The sequence below is a fragment of the Lucilia sericata genome, unplaced genomic scaffold (assembly GCF_015586225.1).
Source record: "Lucilia sericata isolate MDLA Ls3-8-SP2 unplaced genomic scaffold, ASM1558622v1 Contig000452F_arrow, whole genome shotgun sequence".
NCBI classification, from domain to species: Eukaryota; Metazoa; Arthropoda; class Insecta; order Diptera; family Calliphoridae; genus Lucilia; species Lucilia sericata.
The window spans coordinates 216,455-238,615 of NW_023994467.1; the positions used below are offsets into that span (position 1 = coordinate 216,455).

General features: G+C 29.9%; 1 protein-coding gene across 1 annotated transcript in view; it reads right to left on the reverse strand.

The window, feature by feature from the left end:
* Positions 1-22,161, reverse strand: part of LOC119605018 (maternal effect protein staufen-like) — a 296,685-nt gene that overhangs the window by 213,503 nt on the left and 61,021 nt on the right. The window lies entirely within an intron of this gene.

Here is a 22,161-nt window from a genome sequence, read left to right on the forward strand (position 1 = left end):
AACTTGTTTAAGTTGAATTGCATCACTATATTGTTATTTTAAGCCAGTTGTGCGCTTTAAAATCAATGGGCGTTGGGTAAAACGCCCATAAAAATGTCATAAATAGTTTTTGTGGTCCCATAAATCTTGTTTATGTCGGATTTCATCCAGGGACCGTAACCGTTATGATTTTTATAATAAAACTCAAAAAATAATAATTATTTTGGATTTTTATTTTTTTTTGGTGGAAAAAATAATTATTTTCTGATTTTTATTTTTTTGGGCAGAAATAAAAATCAAAAAATTATTTTTATTTTTTTTGGGCAGTAATAATAATTATTTTTTGATTTTTATATTTTTGGCAGAAATAAAAATCATCAAGGTAATATCATTTTTGTTTATTCATTTGTTTGTTAATTCGCTTGATATTTTTCTTTGCTTATTTGTTTATTTGATCTTAAATAATTTCTTTGCTTGTTCGTTAGTTTGTTTATTTGTTCGTTCGTCAGTGTCTTTGTTTGTTTGTTTGTTTAATTGTTTGTTCGTTAGTCTGCCTGTTTGTTCATTATTTTATTTTAAGATAAAGTAATATAAAATATAGATTTATTAAGTTATACATTTTATTGTTTATAAAATTGTTTCTTTATTTGTTTGTTTGTTTCAAGCTAAAATACAAATTACGTTGACTAATATAAAGAAGAAGAGCTATACTTATTTTTCTTGTAATTATACATTTTCAATTAGCTAAATAAGACAATATGTCCTAAAATAAACATGTATTTTATATTTTGTGAACTTATAACAAAAAAGTAAACAAACAATTTTATAAATAATAAAATGTATAACTAATTAAATCTGTATTTTATATTATTTGATCTTAAAATAAAGTAGTGAACAAAAAATTAAACAAACAAAGACACTGACGAACGAGCAATGATTTTTATTTCTGCCAAAAATATAAAAATCGAACAATAATTATTATTTCTGCCAAAAAAAATAAAAATCATTTTTTGATTTTTATTTCTGCCCAAAAAAAATAAAAATCAGAAAATAATTATTATTTTTTGCCAAAAAAATAAAAATCAAAAATTTAAAAAGCATAGTGTTTTATAAAAATATAGCTCAAAACAATAAAAATGGTATCTTTAAAGTTGTTCTCCTATAATTTCTTATATTTGATTTTTTTCTTTAAAAATTCAAAGATAATAATTATTTACGATCCCTGATTTCATCACTATTCTGCTATTTTAAATATAGTTATAAGCGTTAAAGTAATTTTTTCAAGAGTACTTTATATGGGAGCGATGGTCAAATATGAACCGATACTTATAAAAATTAGTGTAGCGATTTATGTTCATTAAAGTTTTGTCTATATAGAATTTCGAAGCATTACTGATATGTTTAATGCATTTATGAGCATTAAAATCATTTGCTGAAGGGGATCTTATATGGGGGCTAGGATCAAATAAAGCCCGATGTCCGCCATTCTTTACTATATAATTTTTGAATACCAAAAAATAACTGGGTCCAAATTTGATCAGGATTACTAGCTACTCATCATATTTATTTCAGTTTAATCCCTTTTCCGAGGAGCCACTTGTATGGGGATCATAAGAAATCGTGAATCTACACTTCGTCCGAAAGACACAGCAAAACATTTGTGTAAAATTATATCAATTTATCTTCAAAATAGAACCTGTACGTAAAGAAAAAGTTATAAGAAAATGTGCTTAGTCCAGCAAAAAAAAAAAAAAATCTGAAATAGAAAACGTGCTAAGTCCTAAAAACCCGACATAAGTATTCAACAGCATTATTTTTAAATTGTTTCGCAACTGATCCTATAAAATTTACAAAAGAGGACTTGTCACGTTTGCGTACTAAGCTAACGATTTGTTTACACTTTGGTAAAATTATGTTAAAATACAAAAAAGTACAAAAAGAAGTACAAATACTAAAGCGACACGGCCACACATCAAATTTGTTTGACTCAAACGGTAAGTTTTTTGATTGTGTTAGTGAAAAAAACTCACATGTATATATGCGGTGTTGTAGCAGCCTGGATTACATATCATTATAATGAAATATTATTTTATTATTAAAATCTAAAATCATTTGAACTAATTTTATTAATCATACAATCATTGTTATATTGTTTAACTACTTAAATTTAAATCTAATTCTTTTGTTAACTATTGCTACTGACTATTTGTTTTGTTTTTATTTATGTACCGGACACCCTAACAATGCAACCATAATAATTCTGTAATCAATAACCAAAGCTTAATGTTCATCACTAAAAGAGTATGATTGATCATTCGCTCTCACACTCATTATTATTTGTATTGATTTGTTTTTGTATTATTTTCATTATCTATGTACTAGACGACCGTATGATTTTACTAAAATCAAATAAGGTCATTGCACATGCAAATTTTTGTCATTCATGAAGCAATGCTTGAACAATAAAGACATTAAAACATAAAGCGGATTGTTTTATTTAAATTTTAATAAAATTAATAACTTAATAATTGTTCAGTCGCAGGAAGACCTTAAGGCTACTGTGACTAGCAAAACTGTGGACGAACACTGGCCTTGATTTGACCCGGTTATAATTTAAATAAAATTTATAAAATAATAAAACCCCATTAATAAAGTAAATATACTTTATTACAGTGTGAGTTTTTTTTTACTAGCCTGCAGTTCGACAAAGAGTCAATGCATAGGAAAAAGACAGTGATTTCCACTTATGTTAAACCACCTGGTGGGCTCTAATTCGTCTTTCGTCACGGATGTACTCTTTGTAAACGAGGGTGAAGGTAATCGTCACTTTAGTGTCCCCTTTGTAAGCGAGAGAGGGGATACTTAAAAAACACTTTTCTGTCTCTTTGTAACCTATGGGGTGACGATTGACTTCCTCATAGGACAAGCACATGTTAAAATAGCTAGTCACCTGGACAGTCGGTGGCTAGGGGTAACCCTATGTGGTAGGCTAAATAGGGAGTTCGGGACTGTCCGCCCGAACTGCTGGGTAACACAATCAAAAAACTTACCGTTTGAGTCAAACAATTTGATGTGTCGCCAAAGCGCTTAAAAAGAAGCGCATTTGCGTACTTCTTTAGGGGTTATGCAGTTAAAAGTACAATTACGAAATAAAAGTACGCGTACTGCTGAAAACAGTACGTCTGACAAGCCTAATTTTGAGCGTATATTCATATCTCGTCAGAATCAGTCAGCAAACTTCCACAATTGTAATTTTAATTTATCACAACTTTTGATTAACCGTACCGAAATGCTTCGGTTTGTCTGTGGATGACAAGGAAACTGGGTTTGATTTTGATACTTCTTTTGAACTAGATGTTGATGTATACATATTAATTTTCAAAATATTTAATATTATTATTGAGTTTTTAGTTTTTGATTAAAAACACAAATAATTTCTAAAAACCCATTTATATATATTTTATATAATATATGAAACAGTTAAGGTTAGTATACTACATATCATGATTTGAAATATAGAAGGTTGTTTAAATTTAATTTTTTTGACAAGAATGCAGATGTTTGAAGTTTAATTTTTTGTACCAACTAGATTATTGTATAGTTTTAGATGTTACAACAACAACAAAGTTATGAATGTTAAAACAGTATTCCGGGAGAACATTTGTATAGGGGTTACATTAACTCTTCGAACGGTGCTTTTAACAGACAGACAGAGGCACATAGCTTGATCGTCTTAGAATTTAATAAGGGCCCAGAATATGCATACATATGTTTATACTTTTGTGGGCCTACGACCAATACTTTAATGTGTTACAAACGGATGTTAAGTATAAAAAATAAGAGTTTAATATTCAGAGCTAAATCTTTTCTAAATTAAAGGATTCATTTTGGATCATAGTTCCTTCCGTTAGGCTTTTTGTCCTGATGTTGAGATACAAATAAAATTGGATTGTTTTACTTTCTGGGACATTTTTGGCCAACAAAATGAACAATAGGATTAAGTACATTGAACAGAACAACTTACTTTATTGCGATTTTCAGCATGATAATGAACCAAAACCTTTGGCAAAGTTGATCTAAGAGTTGTTATCGGGTAATAGGACCCAAACTCTTTGATTGCTCATCAAAATTTCCTGACTCAAATCTCTTAGGAACTCGCCGTTTTAGAAAACATTGCAGGGGCGAATAGCTTAAAATCCGATTGGGATTCGTTACGAACTACACTAGTAACTAATCTATTCCATAAAGGTGTTTGGAACTCAAAGGGATCAAAGATTTTCATAAGAAGATCAAAAAGTTGCTTATGTTTCGAACAGCTATTTATGGAGTTAATTGGAGTTAATTCAGTTATTATTTACTTGTAACTCATAGCGAAATGGATTTGAACTTTTGTTGTTGTTATTATAATGTAGACACATAATATTATTATGATCAATTATATAATTTTGAATAAATCAATTAAAATGGAAAATATAGCACTTTGTATACAATGCCAAAAAAAGTTGCTTAGGTTTCGAACAATACTGTATATCACTTGATAGACAAACATTAGTACAATACTTAATAACCGATTTTTAAAAATTTTTTTCTAAAACACTATGTTTTTGAACAATATTTTTTTGGCTCATTTGAATAGGTTCATCATCTTTAATTTACAAAAACAACAACAAAATGCATTTTTCAATAAACTTCTTTATTTTTATAAATATTTTTACAAGGTTTTAGAAAAGATTTAGTAAGAAACATGTCCGCCGATACTTGAGATAACTTCGAAAATTCGAGGTGAAAAAGAGTTATTAAGATTCTTAAGTAATGACAAGAAAATTTCGGCCCAAGCCTTTTTAGTTCCTTCAATTTAGGCTTCTTTTGTGTCATACTGTCTGCCCGACCTACGAGAGAGAATATCCGAAACACTTTCAATAATAAATAGGTGAGAAGATTATGGAGGCTATTCCAAAATTTTTACATTCTGTCATCGAATCCATCCATTTACAGACCTGTCGGTATGGATCGGGGCATTATATTTTTTAAATATCCACGTGAACAAAACAGTGAACCTATTTAAGTGAGCGGGAGTGTATGTATGTACCTTTAACCATTCTTTGCGTATATACGGAATAGTACGCAGTTCGAAAAAACACCGCTCTTTTTTATTAAAATATATTTTTTTTTGTGTTAGATATTTTTTATTTGAAATAAAATATTTTTTATTTATTTGAAGTTTTAAAATTTAAAAGGAAATGTGGGACTAATATTCATGAATATGGTAGCTTTATTTTATACCAGAGACTGAAAATAACTGGGCCACAAATTCAAAGTGATTGAATTGTGATTTATTTTTGTTTTTTAAAATAAATCACTCAGAATAACAGTTATAAAATGATTTTTACTTAAATGGTTTAGTATAACCTTTACTACTTTTGTTTTGTTACTTATGTTTTTGGCTGAGCACTTGGTTTTTGTATTCCTTTTTTCTCTTGCTTATATGAGAGTGGGAGAGTATATTGTTGTTGTGTGCTATGGTTTCTGAAGAAAGTATGTGTGTATGTGGGTACTAATAGTGTATTTACATCAGACGTCGGCGCTAGTATTATTCTGACAACGAAGATTTTCGGCAAATTACATGTACACAACACGATCGCATACGAACTTCTAAACAAGAGCATCAAAAATACAAATATTTTATTTAGTTGCTTGACAGTATTCAACAAAGCAGGTTGATGTCGCTTTGTTAAAGAAATTGCAAACACAACTTGCAAGAGCATAATTTACAAAAACAACGTACACCCTAAATAATTTTCTAGAATGCATAACAATGAAAGTAAATAAGTTCATCTTGTTTCATATTTTTTTGTACATTTAAATTTGAAATTTTGTTTCTATGTGAAGAAATTATCATTCTTATGTACATTGATTACATTTTGTTTATAAATATTAACATTTAACAGTAATGCATTTACGCTTGTATTTATAAAAAAATCTTATTTTGCTTTTAATGCACTCAATAGTTAAAGCACACTTTAGCCTTAAAAACTATTAATAAAATTGTGATATTCATAAACAAATAATAAACGTATATTAACTATTGTGCTGATTTATGTTTAAGTTGGCAGCACTGTACAATATGGCTGTCATTTTATGTGTTAGTGTTGCGTACAATTAGGATAAAATATTCGTTGATTCGGTTTTCTTAATTTCATATTTTTGTTTATAATATTTTTGACAATAAAAACAAACTTTTAAGAAAAATAAATATATATATGGCTTTAATAAATGTCTATTTAGTTCAGATGTATAAATATAACATATAATTTCTAATTATTATTAAAAATATCCGAATAACGGATATTTTGCGACAAAATATACATCACTTTGACACATTTTCTTATTTTTACTTATTTTCCTTGTAATTTTTGATAAATTTTTGCAAATATTGATAAATTTCTTTGATATTTGACTAATTTTAATGCCGGCGAATATATTTTGCATTAGTATAACACTAATCAATATAATTTACATGGTTAATTACTTTATGGCATTATATTTAACCAACAAACTTTGAAAAATCCAAATCAAATGATTTTGTCCATCATTTGGTTGACAGACGGGCACTTCCAAATTGCCTAAAAATAGTGCTGGACAATTGGAATATTGTCAAATATTCATGCATTAATCCAATAATGCCTAGATTTGAGTTTTTTCCTCAAAATATAATCGTTTAAAAATTTTCTGGGATTTTATTTACAAATTTGTAAACGTTAAAATTAGAATTTTTAGATTTTATTTTAAAAGAAACCATAATTAGTTTTCGCAATCAACCTAAAATTACCGGAAAAATCTTTATCTGAGAAAAAAATTGTTAAAAATCAACTTATTGATGGCTTAAAGAAGGGTCGAGCCTACAATAAAATTCTTCTAATTGTCAATGGTTTATTGAAGGTGTTTTAAGCTATTTCACGTTTATAAATACGATTTTCCTGAATTTTGCCTAAAATTGTTTAATAAACCTAAAATAAGTTTTTATAAATACAGCCGTTAATCTTCAAAATTAAAAATAACCAAATATTTTTTTAGTGCAATTTCATTGAAAAAAATGCCAATAGTGTGTGTGTAGTGGTGATTTTTTTATCTGCCTCTCTATACGCCGGTATATGATTTACATTTGCGATTTATTGTTTTGCTTTTAAAAATAAAAATCATAAACATACCTTTTTAAAAATGTTTACAAAATAAAAATCAATTGTAGCGAGTTATTTTGTTTTTCTTTTCGGTTTCTCTCAACCACTTATCAAAAAAATCTAACATAAAGGTTTCTTTCAGTGATAAACTGCAAAAACACAATTATAAATGGTGATCACAGCAATTAACCTTATAAAAACAAAGTGGACCCGTTATTTTCAGTCTCTGTTTTATACATATGCCCTTGAGGCGGCACATACAACCGAATGGCTCATAACTTTAGGTGAACTGGCCAAAAGCGGTTATAGGACATGTCATCAAGGCTATAAACAATCATCGGAGATGCCTGATCGCATACCAGACACAGAATATATCGGAAATTTTTAAACACTTAGCCCAGATAGAATGTCTTGGTCAAGCGGAAGATTTCTCACAAACACTGATTGGGAAATTCGTAGGAATTACAGCCATGAAACTGAGTTTCAGAACATTGAAAGATAACACCGCACAACAAATTGGGAAAAATTGTTGCACACATGAGCAAGACCATATACGTTCGAAACTACATACTTGATATAGTTATACTATATTTTCGGTTTTTTATTTTCTAATCAATTGGGAAAAATTGTTGCACACATGAGCAAGACCATATACGTTCGAAACTACATACTTGATATAGTTATACTATATTTTTGGTTTTTTATTTTCTAATCGTTTCTTCCTTTAAAAGGACTTTAAAGTTTGAAAGGAAGAGTAAGTATAATTGTATTTAGCTAAAATTTGGTTTGATGTAGTGGGTCTATATGGGTATCCACTGAAAGAGGAGAAGAACAGTATTTTTACGAATAAAATAGCTTTAAAATGTTAGAATAAAAAAACAAAAAAAAAATGTCCTTTAAAATTTTAATCCTTTAATATCCTTATTTTTTATAGTCAGTTTTTTTAGAAAAAAATATATGACAAATTTACTAATATGGAGTTCCAGAATCCATAATTTCATGTTCTTATCTTTATTAGTTTTTTGTAAAAAAATTTTAAATCAAATTAAAAAATATGTTTGTTGAATATATTTTGTAAATTTATTATTTATACCACTTGCTTAATGGAGTTTTTTAAATATTTATGTATATCGTGGTTTACTAATTGCACATGATATACCTTCGCCCTTTTGTATTTTTAATAAAAACTATATAATAAACTATTTCGAAAACATTATTGGGAGGTCAAAGATATTTTTAAAAGATATATAGAATTTAGAATAACTGTAGAGTTCGGAATAATTGTGTTAAATTAAAAAGGAAAATATACTTCCCCAGAAGGTAGCTTTAACATCAAAGGATTAAAAATGCAAGATATCCTTAATCGATTTTTATCCTTTCATATTCTTCAAAGTTTCCACTTTTTTAACTTTTTATCATAGAGATAAAAAAACTCGGTTCCACAATATCAAATTTCTATTATTATTAATTTCTTTATTGAGATATTTAAAAAAAATTATAAAAATTAAACAAATTTAGCTATGAAGACCAAATTTCAGACTTTTGTACTCCATTCTAATGTCTTTATTATGAATATTTTTTGTTGAACAATTTTGTATAAAATTTCAAGGATAATAAAGTATAAACTTTTATAAGGATATTTTTTACATCTTTTTATTCTTAAAAAACAAAACAAAATACGAGATATAAATACTGCAATTGTCCTCTTTAGTTTGATACCCATATTGTTATAATAGGGTGGCTAAAAATATTTTATAAAAATTATACCACATAAATTATGTGCTTTCGTATGTATACTTATGGTTTGGTTCGTATGTGAAAAATGGTGTTGGACGGTGTAATACATTCAGTGGAGATTATATTGTTGCTTTTTACCAACAAACCTTTTTCTTCCATGAAAAGTAGCGCACAACAGGCCCGATAGTGGCCTGTTTCTAATCCTATATATATATATACATATATATATATATATATATATATATATATATATATATATATATATATATATATATATATATATATATATATATATAAAATATGAAACAAGATGAACTTATTTACTTTCATTGTTATGCATTCTAGAAAATTATTTAGGGTGTACGTTGGGTGGCTAAAAATATTTTATAAAAATTTTTGAAAATTGTATGTACCTCAAATTTTAAAGTCCCTTAAAAAGGACAAACGATCAGAAAATGAAAAACTAGGTACGCAGTTATACCACATAAATTATGTGCTTTCGTATGTATACTTATGGTTTGGTTCGTATGTGAAAAATGGTGTTGGACGGTGTAATACATTCAGTGGAGATTATATTGTTGCTTTTTACCAACAAACCTTTTTCTTCCATGAAAAGTAGCGCACAACAGGCCCGATAGTGGCCTGTTTCTAATCCTATATATACATATATATATATATATATATATATATATATATATATATATATATATATATATATATATATAAATATATATATATATATATATATATATATATATATATATATATATATATATATATATATATATATATATATATATAATCGCAATATGCATAAACTACTAAGCCGATTTACATGAAATTTTGCATACCGATAGGTATAACCTCGAAAAGGACTATAGGATATATATAAGATCTTGAACGGATGCCACGCCTCCTTCTAAGCCCACTTTTTATAAAACTATCCTTACCTATATCCTATCCTATAATTATAGGATAATTTAATTCATATAATTATAATTATATGAAGAGACTGTCTGTTTGTTACGCTTTCACGACCAAACTACTGAACCGATTTCAGGAAATTTAGATCACTAATAGTTCTATTCTAAGTGGAACAATAGGCTAAATAAAATCATGATTCATTCGAGACTTACAGAAAATTGCTGAACCGTTTTACATGAAATTTGGTATACCAATAGGTCTGACCTCAGGAGGAACTATAAACTATATAAGATCTTGATTGGACGCCACGCCCCTTTTCACGGAATGAACAGTACGACACATTACATCTTCAAAACGTATAATATATAATAATAAATATATATGAGACTCTTTTATTACTCTTTCACTACATAATTACTAAACCGATTTACATAGAATTCGGAATATTAATAGCTCTGACCTCAGAAGTTAAAAATGACTATATGATATTGATAGGATGCTAAGCATATTTTTATGTTCACTTTTAAAATAGCAGCTATAACACCAAATTTTAATTATCGTGGAAGGTTAGGTTAGTTTGAGGAAGAGAATGTTTAATACATCAAATCTAAATAAATACACCTATACCACTAATTTCGGGCCTGTTATGACCTTAATGAAATGCAATGACCTTTATCCGTTCATTTTTTGTTACATTTATAATGCTCATGATATATACTTCTTATACTATATGAGAATTATTATTTAGGTAGTTAAAATTTTAATAAAAAATTTATTTTTATTTGAAAATTCTAAAACGTTTGTAGGTCCTTAACTTACTTTACGATTAGGTAAAATAAAAATCTGTAATCAATTTAATTTATTATCGAAAATCGATTTTCATCTAAAGCGTAAAATTACTTATATTTTCCACCGGAAAACTATTCTTATTTCAAAACCAAAATCCTCAAAAAAAACTATTTTAAAACAGAATCGGATGTAATTTACTACGATCGAAAAATAGCATATGGAAATTTTTTATCAATATTATATTGTTGTAGATCCGTATATATTACTCCCATCGCTTATATTTTCCACCTACGATGCCACTTTGGTATGCAGAATAAAAACTACTGAACAAAAACCGCTCCTAAAATAGGGTAAATAATATATTCATATTACATTTTAAACTTAAATCTACAAATCCGTCTAGAAAATCATTCATATCTTTCCTTAAAATTTATATTTATATAACTCTCAATTCGAGAAAACAATAAATATCCGTTAGGTTAGGCTAATAGGAGGATGTATACTACATCAAATCCGAAGAAATACACCTGGGCCCCTATCGGACCTGTTGTTCGCTCCTTAAAGATCCGTAATCATTCATATTTTCCATACAAATCGAGTTTTATATCAAAAATATAAAATTTAAATTTATTGTTAAATCGACAAAAAAATCTACAATAAGTTAAATAAACCATCAAAAAATTATCTTAATATAAATTCGGATGTCATTTTTTAAATGCAGCTCAAATCTAAAAAACCATGATATGTATTTGACTACTCATTAGAGTGTCCTGAACGACAGCATTTTTGCAAATCTCAAACGATACATATAAAGCATTGTTCATAGAAAATATGGATGAATTCATCTTTCAATATTATTTTTTCCCTTTTAGAAAATTATCCACCAAAAATTCTGCACGTATGTAGCGCCGTATTTATTCCAAGCTTTTCAAATTGAATAATGATTTTGAATAATTCCAGCACAGATTTTTCATTAACAAATTCCGAAATTTTTTAATTAAAGGAAGATGTATATATTTTAATAAGTAAAATTATTTGGGTAACTTTTTTGTATTTCTAACGATATTTGACCTTTGAACCTTTATTTCTTCGGATTTAATAAGTGGTGTCTAAATCCATTCAAAACTTTAGTCTGGAAGCATAAGCTAATGAATAAAAATAATAGTTTTAAACATACTTTTTTATAAATGGATGTATTTTTGAGAAACAATGACGAAAAAACGGTGGTTTCGCTCTTTAATGAACACCTCAAAATTGTTTGTCAAAGTAAAAGTATTTTTGTTTTCTCTGCCAAGATCAAGGATTCTTCATATTTTCCTAGGACAGAAAAAAAACCTAATTTTGTTCTTTTTAAAGGAATTTGAAATCAATGAGCGCAAATTTTTCATGATTTTGTGCAGAATTTCTTATAATCGTTTCAGAGTTTTTTCAATAGCATGTACTTTTTCAAACAGAAAAAAAAAATCGCTTGAAATTTTGTACGGTTAATGGTACGTATTTTTGAAATTAAAAAATGCCCCCGAAGACACCAGCACTACAATTCAAAGTACACCAGCACTACAATTCAAAGTACGGTGTGACCTAATTTAAATTGAACAGTTCTTTAAATCTACTGCACATGGAAAAAATAAAACAAATAATTTAAAAATGTCCTTAGTTCCCTACCAGTGATTGAAAATGCTGATTTCAGTATAATTTCTCAAACAAAGTTTCTTAAATTGTTCTACAAATAAGTAACAATTTCCTAATTTAAGCTCATTTTCAATTTCTACGTTTTTAAGGGACTTTTTGGTCCAGAAACTGACTTTAAGGATTAAAAAGGCAGAAAAATATAATAATATCGTTATAAGCTAAATGTTGATATCTATTTCAAAAAAAGTCATTACAGATAGAAAAATACGCCGGGTACACGCAGCTAGGACATTAATAAATGTTCTTATATAAAACAGTCTGTAAAAACATCTGCAAAACAGGTTAGCTTAGTTACATATCGTATATATCATTATAAAGGCCTCAGCTTCCACTTTTAAATTCGCTGAGAAATTTAAAATAGATTGAGATTCAACTAAGTTACTGATTTATATGTAAGTGTATTAATGTACGTACCCATTTTTTTACCCGTATCTTAAGATTTTAAAGGTGTTTGGCAAATTTTATATATATTTTATTAAATTATTCGAATAAAAACTTTAATTCGTTATTCGTTCGAATAATCGAATAATTTTTAAAATTTCATCGACTACTCGAATGAAAAAATATAATATAATTGACAACCCTAGTAATTATTCTCCTTCGTGAGAAGGGTATATACACTGACTCAAACAATTGTCAGTACAGCATGTATTTAAAAACATATTTTGTAATATTTTCTAAAATATTTGTCCGATTTACAAAAAAATGTTTCTTATGATAGGTACCCAGTAAAAACTTTCATTACCATGTAAGGGGTTAAAATGCTAAAATTTACTTACACAATAGCATTTTAAGTCATTATTTTAACACGGTGATGTCATTGGAGGCAAGTACTTACCACAAACGATTACAAGTAATTAGAAAAAGTAGTCATTGTAATTCGCATGAAAAAACGTATACAGCTTGCTTCTATATCTTTACTGGCAAGATGACTAATGAATTAGAAAGTATTTATATAATACATTATTAGTAAGACCTTATTAGACCACTTCTATGTAATCCAGGCGATATGTAGTAGTCATTGAAAAGTATGTTGTTAGGTAAGTAATTACAATTGAAAGCTATTACCCAGTTTTTGCTGGGTAATACTGTCCTAATAAATTTTCTAATTGCAAAAATTTTAAATAATACTCTATGTTTTTGTAAATTATTTTTAATTGCTACACATCTATAATCAAACTCAAAAAATTGTCCGTACATCATAATGCTTAGAACTTAAACGTGTCCTAAATTTGGTAAGCATAATAGAGAGTTCAAAGAGAAACGCCTTGGGGTAATATCTTAAAAGTTATTTTTCACAGATTTCGACCGATTTACTATCGATTGCACAGTGAATGTTCAGCCATTTCGCATGAATTGAATATTTTAACATTGTTTTGTTATTAATTCTATATTACCTAATTTTTTTTCTCCAAAATTCCCCATAAGTGTTAAATGGGATTAAGAAACTCGACTTGCTTTATGATTTTTTTAATTCACAAGCGTCATTTTGTTTACGCCACACAAATCTTCGGTTTTCTGATCCAAAAATATTGTACTTAATTCCATCTGTAACAAAATATAGTTTTCGAGTTGTATTACGCTTTGTTTGCTTAATATCAGGAAACTCCAAGTGTTCTTCACATTCTTTACTGAAATAAACACTTTCTTAGGTGGAACACATGTCTTATATTGATTCTGATAATGAAAATTTTGTATAGTTTGTATAGTTTGTGCATTACAGAACAAAAATATTTTTTTATTCTTTGACATTTCATTTTACTTAAAAGTGAAAATAGAAGAATTATAAATTTTCGTATTGAAAATGAAAAAAGTATTTCACATACTTTTTTCTTTTTCCATTAGTGCAGAAAAAATAAATATCTTTTGAAAAAAATTAGGTTAGGTTAGGTTGATAGGGGGATATATACTACATCAAATCCGAAGAAATACACCTATCGGGCCTGTTGTGCGCTCCTTATCGTGAAAAAAAAACTGAATGAACTATTTTTCAGTGTTCAGAAACTGTTTCCTGAACGTAATTCCTAGGAATCTTCCAAACAGTGTTAGTCAGGAATGTTATTTCCTGCCTGGCAGTGGCAAAGAAAGTGCTCCAGAGTTTCACTGTCCTCTCCACATGCTCTACATTCGTATAAATCCGCACGTCCAATTTTGCATAGATGTGCTCGTAATCCTGTGTGTCCACTCAGAATACGTACCATCATTGAGGAGATTTTTCGTCTTGCTCTCATCAGGGTCATCCCATAGGATCTTCGTCTGTAAGGCTATTCAGTTAAAGCTTTCTTACAGTCCAATACGGTCTTAGATTTAGTTCTATCGCCTGATATCGCCCTAATTGCCTTCCGGCTGTAGGTAAATATATTAAGCGCTGTGGGCGCCATATTTATTCTAATCCAATTTACGAATTCCGTTATTGCTCGTACTTCTGCCTGAAAGCTTGTGTTAGGATTTGGCTGGGGGTCTTCAATATAGAACCCCAGCCCCACTTTGTCCCCCAATTTAGAGCCATCCGTGTAACAACGGATTCCTACTGGTATTTGCTCTAATGTTCCGCTTGACCAAGACATTCTATCTGGGATCAGCATGTCAATGTTTCCGACATATTCTGTGTCTGGTATACGATAAGGCAGGTCCGATGATTGTGTATAACCTTCCAATGTGTCCAGTATACATTGATGACGTGTGCTATAACCGCTTTTGGCCAGTTCGCCTAAAGTAAAGAGCCGTTCGGCTGTAAGTGCCGCCTCATATCTTAAATATGTTTCAATGGGTGGAACATCTAGCAACATTTGAAGAGCCTTCGTTGAAGTAGTACAAATGGCACCACTTATACCAAAGCAGCACGTAAGCTGAACTCCCTGTAGTAGTTTGATATTGCACTTTCTTTCTAAAGCAGTCCACCAGATTATTGAGGCATAAGCTAGAATAGTAGGACTAAGACCCCATTTCATTCCTATAGTTCGCCTACATATCGCCCAGCACCGATGTGCCTTGTTGATCCAATTCTCTATGTGGTGTCTCCATTTTAATTTTCGGTCGAGGATTACACTAAGTACTTTAATTTGTCTGTCACTGGTATCTTCTTGCTCAGGAAGCAAGGTTCAGTATACGTAGAAATTTTTGTCTTTCTTGTGAAAAGACAGATTTCCGTTTTTACCGGGTTAACATTGAGGCCTCTCAGTTGAGCCCAGCTCAAGGCCTCCTCAGCTCTTCTACACAAGTTATTTGGATCCTTTCCCTTTAAAAGTATTACGACATCGTCTGCATAGCAGACAGGTCTAAGTCCTTCCTCGGTTAGGGTCCTTAGGAGGCTATTAATCATGGTAATCCTGAGTAAAGGTGACAAAATTCCACCCTGTGGTATACCACGAAATACCTTTTTCCTAATATCCATCTGTTCTTTGGAATATGTTTGATCCAGTTACAGAGCACCCGGTCAACATAAAACTGGTCTAGGGATTGGATAAGAGTATCAGTGTGCACGTTATTGAAGGCGCCTTCGATGTCAATGCATACCGCCAGTGTATACAGTTTGCTATCAATGGACAACTTCGTTTAAAATGGTTTCCACCGATCGTCCCTTTACATAAGCATGCTGCTTAAATTTTAGGTCTTTGTCTGGTATACTGCTTTTAACCATACTATCGACTATATGTTCCAAGGTTTTAAATAGGAAGGACGTAAGACTTATCGGTCGATGGGACTTAGGTGTCACATACCTAGGTTTCCCTGGTTTGGATATAAATATTACCCTTGCATCCTGCCATTTACCTGGAGTAGATGTTAATTTCAGCATGCAGTGAATATTTGTGACAGCTGTACGGAAACCAGCAGTGTTACCACAACAAAATTTTTTTCTAACCAAAATTCGAATAAAAAATAACCAAATTAAGAAAAAAGTAAACAAAATTATTTTTATTTGTTTCATATTTACATTTGGCCATTAAAATAACAAATTCATTTTCTGAAGTGGAACTTGTAACTATGTTAAATTTCGTGGCTAAACTGGTATTATGAAGACAGTTATGAGCGTTAAAGTAATTTTCTGTAGGGGATCTTATATGAGACGTATGGTCAATTATGGACCGATTCTCATAAAATCTGATAGAGATATTTTAGTTCCTTTAAAACTTGATTATGTTGAATTTTGTTGCTATATTGCAGTACATTATGAGCTTTAAAGTAATTTTCTGAAGAGAATTTTTATGAGGGATAGAGTCAATTATATACCGATCCTGATAAACTGTGACAAATACATTTCCAATAAAACTTTTTTATAATGAATTTCATCGCTATACATGCTTTTTTAAGCAATATAGTAATTTTTTGAATAGGGTATAATATGGGGGCTAAAAATATTTTGGCAAAATATTTCAGTTTTCTATCTTGTTTCTTTTCGTGTTTTCAACAATAAATATATGTCTCTTCGCGGATTCGTTAACAAAAGTAATTAATATTTATTTTAAAAAATAACTGAGTTTTTAACGCGTTTTAGCGCTATTCAAAAATACTCCACATTTCAGTTTTCTATCTTGTTTCTTTTCGACTCTATCGTGTTTTCAACAATAAATATATGTCTCTTCGCGGATTCGTTAACAAAAGTAATTAATATTTATTTTAAAAAATAACTGAGTTTTTAACGCGTTTTAGCGCTATTCAAAAATACTCCACATTTGACTTTTTGGAAAACAATTTTAAATTAAAAAATTCTTCCCATTTTATGTACAGATTTTTAGATTTCGTTCGAAATTTGGGTTTAAGGGGTATATTTGACCAAATTATAATACCATGTAGCGGATGTTAGCATTACATTCATAACTTCAGCAATATTTGTAAACGTAATCTATCCAAATTATCCGACAAATTGACCAAAATTTAGAATTTAAGACGGTAAAATAAAAACTAGTATACAACATCATCTAGAAAATGTAAATAAAGAACTAAAAGTCATGGTGAGATAGTAGAAGTCAAAGGTCATGAGTATCAAATCTTTGCATATATCGCGATTATTGTTCGTCGTACGAGTTTAGATGTTATTACAACTTTTGTATACAATACAATTTCATTTTCCTTACCTGTGTTACTTAAAAGTATCAGTTGATTAATACTTTAAAGATATTGTGATACTATTCTTGCATCAATTAGCAGAAAATACTTTATTAATTCTTATTAAATCATTTATCTTTGAATTTCGGAAATTTGTTTATGCAAAATTTCAAATAGGTATAGAAGTTGAAATTATAGTTTAAATTTTAAATTTGGATTTGAAGTACGTAGACTATTCCCACCAAATTCCATAAAAATCGAAATGCGAAATACAGCCTACTTCGTTTTTTCATATAAGTATCGCGAGTTTTTTACATAAAAAGTTCCAATAGAAATATTAAAGGAAGGACGGACGAGTTTGAATCAAAAAGTGATTCATTCCATTATTCACGGTGTTAAATAGACTAGTGTAAATAAAATAATATTACGGTGCTGTTATGATTTAAATCAACTCATTTAATATGTGGAAAACGCATAGGTACTTTTGCTAAATCCTAAACCAATTAAGATATCGAAATTACATAATTATAACCAGTAGATGTACAAATTGCAGTAATAAAAAAATTTCGAATAGTAAAAAAAATTCCACATATTACCAAAATTCAAAACAGGGACGATATGTATATTTACATAGTTGGTTTAAAATTAGAGATAAAAGATGTTTTTTTTAATTTTGTTTTTAGAATAAAAGCAAACAGCATTTAGTTCAATTGTTTGCAAAAAATAACCAAAAGAAAAAATAATTCACATGTACACTTGCAAAATAAAAATAACCAATTTTGGTTAATAATAACCAAAATGGCAACACTGGAAACCAGTCCGGGAAAATGCAAAAGTGTCGGGAAAATGCCATCCGGCCCTGCAGCTTTATAGGGAGCAAAGCTCTTGATTGCCGCTTTAACCATGTCAGATGTAATAACTATTACCCTATTAGTCTCCCCTTCTTCCAATATCGGTTCATCTATGTTTTTCGATATACCGGGTGGGAAATGAGAGTTTATTAGGAGTTTCATTGTCTCCTTCATATCCTCCAGACTCCTGCCCGTATCATCGATCTTAGATTCCGGCTGATTATGAGTTTTGGATAGGAACTTTTTTATCTTCGATACGTCATTTTCTGTTCAAAGTAAAGTTTCCAGGAGTCTCGTTTGGCTTTTCGAACGATTTTCTTATATTCACTAAGTTTACTACGATACTCATCCCACTAAGTTTCTTATATTCACTAAGTTTACTACGATACTCATCCCAGTATACTGCTGTCTTTTTACGCCGTGTCCGGTTAAATAGTTTGCGAAAAGGCTTCCCAAGGTTCCGGATCTCCCCGGTTACCCATGTCATTTATGAACGTTTCTACTTTGGCGTCTATATCCTCCTTATTTCGACATTGAAAAGTGTCCTGACCTAAACGGTTCTTTAGTAAGGTCTCGAACATTGTCCAATTAGTTTTAGACTTATTCCGAAACTTTATCAGCTTTGGTGGTGGTCTTAGTATTTTGAATTTTATGTACCGATGGTCAGAAAAGGAGTGCTCCTCCGAAACTCTCCAATCCTGAATTTCGTTTATAAACTCTTCTGAACATATAGTTATATCTAATACTTCTTCTCTGATTCTATGGACAAAGGTAGCTTTATTACCTAAGTTCAATGTGATCAAGTCTTTTGTATTAAGAAAATCCATAAGGGCTTGCCCCATGTTCTCGGGCGAGACCCTGTATCAGCGTAAAAAAGTTGGAAATTTACGTGATTTAATCCAGAAACATTGTTGCGAATCGTCCAAGATTCTTGGATTAGAAGTATATGTATTTTACCTGTGTTAATTTTAGCCATCAGAGCGTTGGTAGCAGTCTCGCTCCGATGGAGGTTTATTCGGATAACCTCAATCATGGTCATTCATTAAACTTTCTTCCAGTGATTTTGTTTTCACCTCCTCGCTCTTTGGACTTGACTTCTCCGGGTAAGCAGAAGTGGCTATTTATGCAGTGGGTACTATTGATGTTCTTATCTGGCATTGGAATATGAGACTGTTAAATCGACTCCTTCTCAATTTCCTCGATTTTAGGATTTGGCTCCTCAACATTACCAGTACTTGCTAATGATGCTTTGGGTACCGTCGCAAGTGTTTTAGAGTCCTTGTCGGGGCGGGTTTTGACAGCCCTTTCAATCGGTGCCTTCCCAATTTTGGAAAGGGCTGCTGCACCTTCTTCTGGCGAGTTAGTGGTAACTTCCTCGATTATAGGATTTTGGCTATTGATGCTGTGTTCTTAGTATGGCTTGGTTTCGACTGCGTATTAGAAGACGGGGAGCTCTTTTTCTTATGTTTATTCTCAGATGTTAACTCTTCGGGAGGCCTGATCCTCTTTGCCCCAGATCTTGTGAGAGAGTCCGATTTTTCCATAGGAGTGTCGTGGGATTGACTAACTATGAAATCATGAAGCATCTTTTTCAATTTCATCCTCTGCGCTCCAGATAGTCTTCTTATTCATAGGTAGTTTAGCTATGCTATCACTTATCTCTTTCACCGTTTGCTCTACTTCATCCTTCTTGGAATTTGCTATAATGGTGTTGTTATTATCATCTGAGGATTCAGAGTCGGAACCTTGAGTGAAACTAAAACTGAGGGAGGACAGATGGTCCATCATCACCCTTTATCCGCCACCCGCGGGCGCGCTCGGTAGGAAAAACGGGAAAACTCTCCCGAGTTGAAACAAATTAATTAGCTAATATTTTCATTCAATAGTAGTAGATGAAATCCCAGTAATAACACACAAAAAATAACGTATCAAAAATACATTTATTATTTAGTACCTTTTGAACAACTGTGTTTTTTTGTGCTTCTACTAATACATTCTCACCAGTTAGGTTTTTGACAGGGGACTTAGGTCTTTGACAATCCCCTTTTGCATATATGCTACTATATGGCTGTATCCTTTAACTGTTTTTCTTCTGTACGGACATTTTTTTGAGTTTGATTATAGAGGTGTTGCAATTAAAAAATATTTTACAAAAACATAGAGTATTATTTAAAATTTTTGCAATTAGAAAATTTATTAGGACAATATTTCCTATCATAAGAAACAATTTTTTTGTAAATCGGATAAATATTTTAGAAAATATTACAAAATATGTTTTTAAATACATGCTGTACGGACAATTGTTTGAGACAATGTAAGTTTGTCATTCCATTTATAATTTCTACAATATAATTTTCCGACGCTATAAAGTATATACAGTAGTTTTATAGCAGAGACTGAAAATAACTGGGCCACATAACCAAAGTGATTGAATTGTGATTTTTTTTTTAATAAATCACTCAGAATAACAGTTATAAAATGAGTTTTACTTAAATGGTTTAGTATAACCTTTACTACTTTTGTTTTGTTACTTATGTTTTTGGCTGAGCACTTGGGGTTTGTATTCCTTTTTTCTCTTGCTTATGAGAGTGGGAGAGTATATTGTTGTTGTTTGCTATGATTTCTGAAGATAGTTTGTGTGTATGTGTGTCCTAATCGTGTATTTACATTTGCGATTTATTGTTTTGCTTTTAAAAATAAAAATCATAAACAGACCTTTTCAAAAATGTTTACAAAATAAAAATCAACTGTAGCGAGTTATTTTGTTTTTCTTTTCGGTTTCTCTCAACCACTTATCAAAAAATATCTAACATAAAGGTTTCTCTCAGTGATAAACTGAAAAAACAATATTATAAATGGTGATCACAGCAATTAACCTTATTTTCAGTCTCTGGTTTATAGTCATCAATTTTCTTAGATTTAAATGTCTCTGTTGATCAATTTCATATAAAAAGATTACTTTTTAGTCCATTTTTGATATAAGCACTTTTCACATATATGAAATCTACACGTGGCTATTAAAAGACATGTTATATGAAAAAACTTCACGATATTGTCACACACGAAATTTTTTTCTAAAAAATTAGTTTTCAAAGTCGCAAACCACTACTATGACAAAAAATGTATCGTAAATTAACTAGTAAAGCTGCCTACACACTATGAGAGAAGTCGTTAGATTTTTATTTCATACTGTCAAAACAAAATCAAATGAAAATTGGTATGATTATCAAAAAAATAAAATCAAATAGAAAATATATTTTGTTTTTACACTATCAGATTTGAAATAAAATGAAAGATCAATTTGAAAAAATACAAAGAAAAACAAGTAAGAAAGTATTGTCAGGCATGACCGACCATATGATACCCAACATCAGTTATGAATATTATGATTTATTTTTCATAATAAAAAGCATTTATCTTCAATATTACCTTGTTACGATACATTTAAGCAATTTGTGGATGAAAAACTAATTTTCTGAAAGAGGCTTTATATTTGTGAAGAAATTTTAAATGTAGTAGATATTTTGCGACATTTTTGCTAAGAGCAAGATATACATTCAAATTTTTTTAAACAAGTAAGAAAATATAGTCAGGCGTGACCGACCATATGATACCCTACACCAATTATGAATATTAAATGTGATTTTTTTTCATAATAAAGCATTTATCTTCTATTACCTTGTTCCGATACATTTAAGCAATTTATGGATTAAAAACTAATTTTCTGAAAGAGGCTTTATTTTTTGTGATGAATTTCATCGCAATATTTGTGTTTATAAGTTAATTTTCGACATTCAAGTAATTTTCTGAAGGAGACTTTGTATGGGAGCTTGGGTCAAATGAGGCCCGATCTTTATGAAATTTGGTCATCAAGGCTTGTATAAAACGTAGTTGTGCCGCTTTTTATCGATATACAGGTATATTTAACATAATTATGAGCTTAGATGCCCTTTCTGTTGTATGGG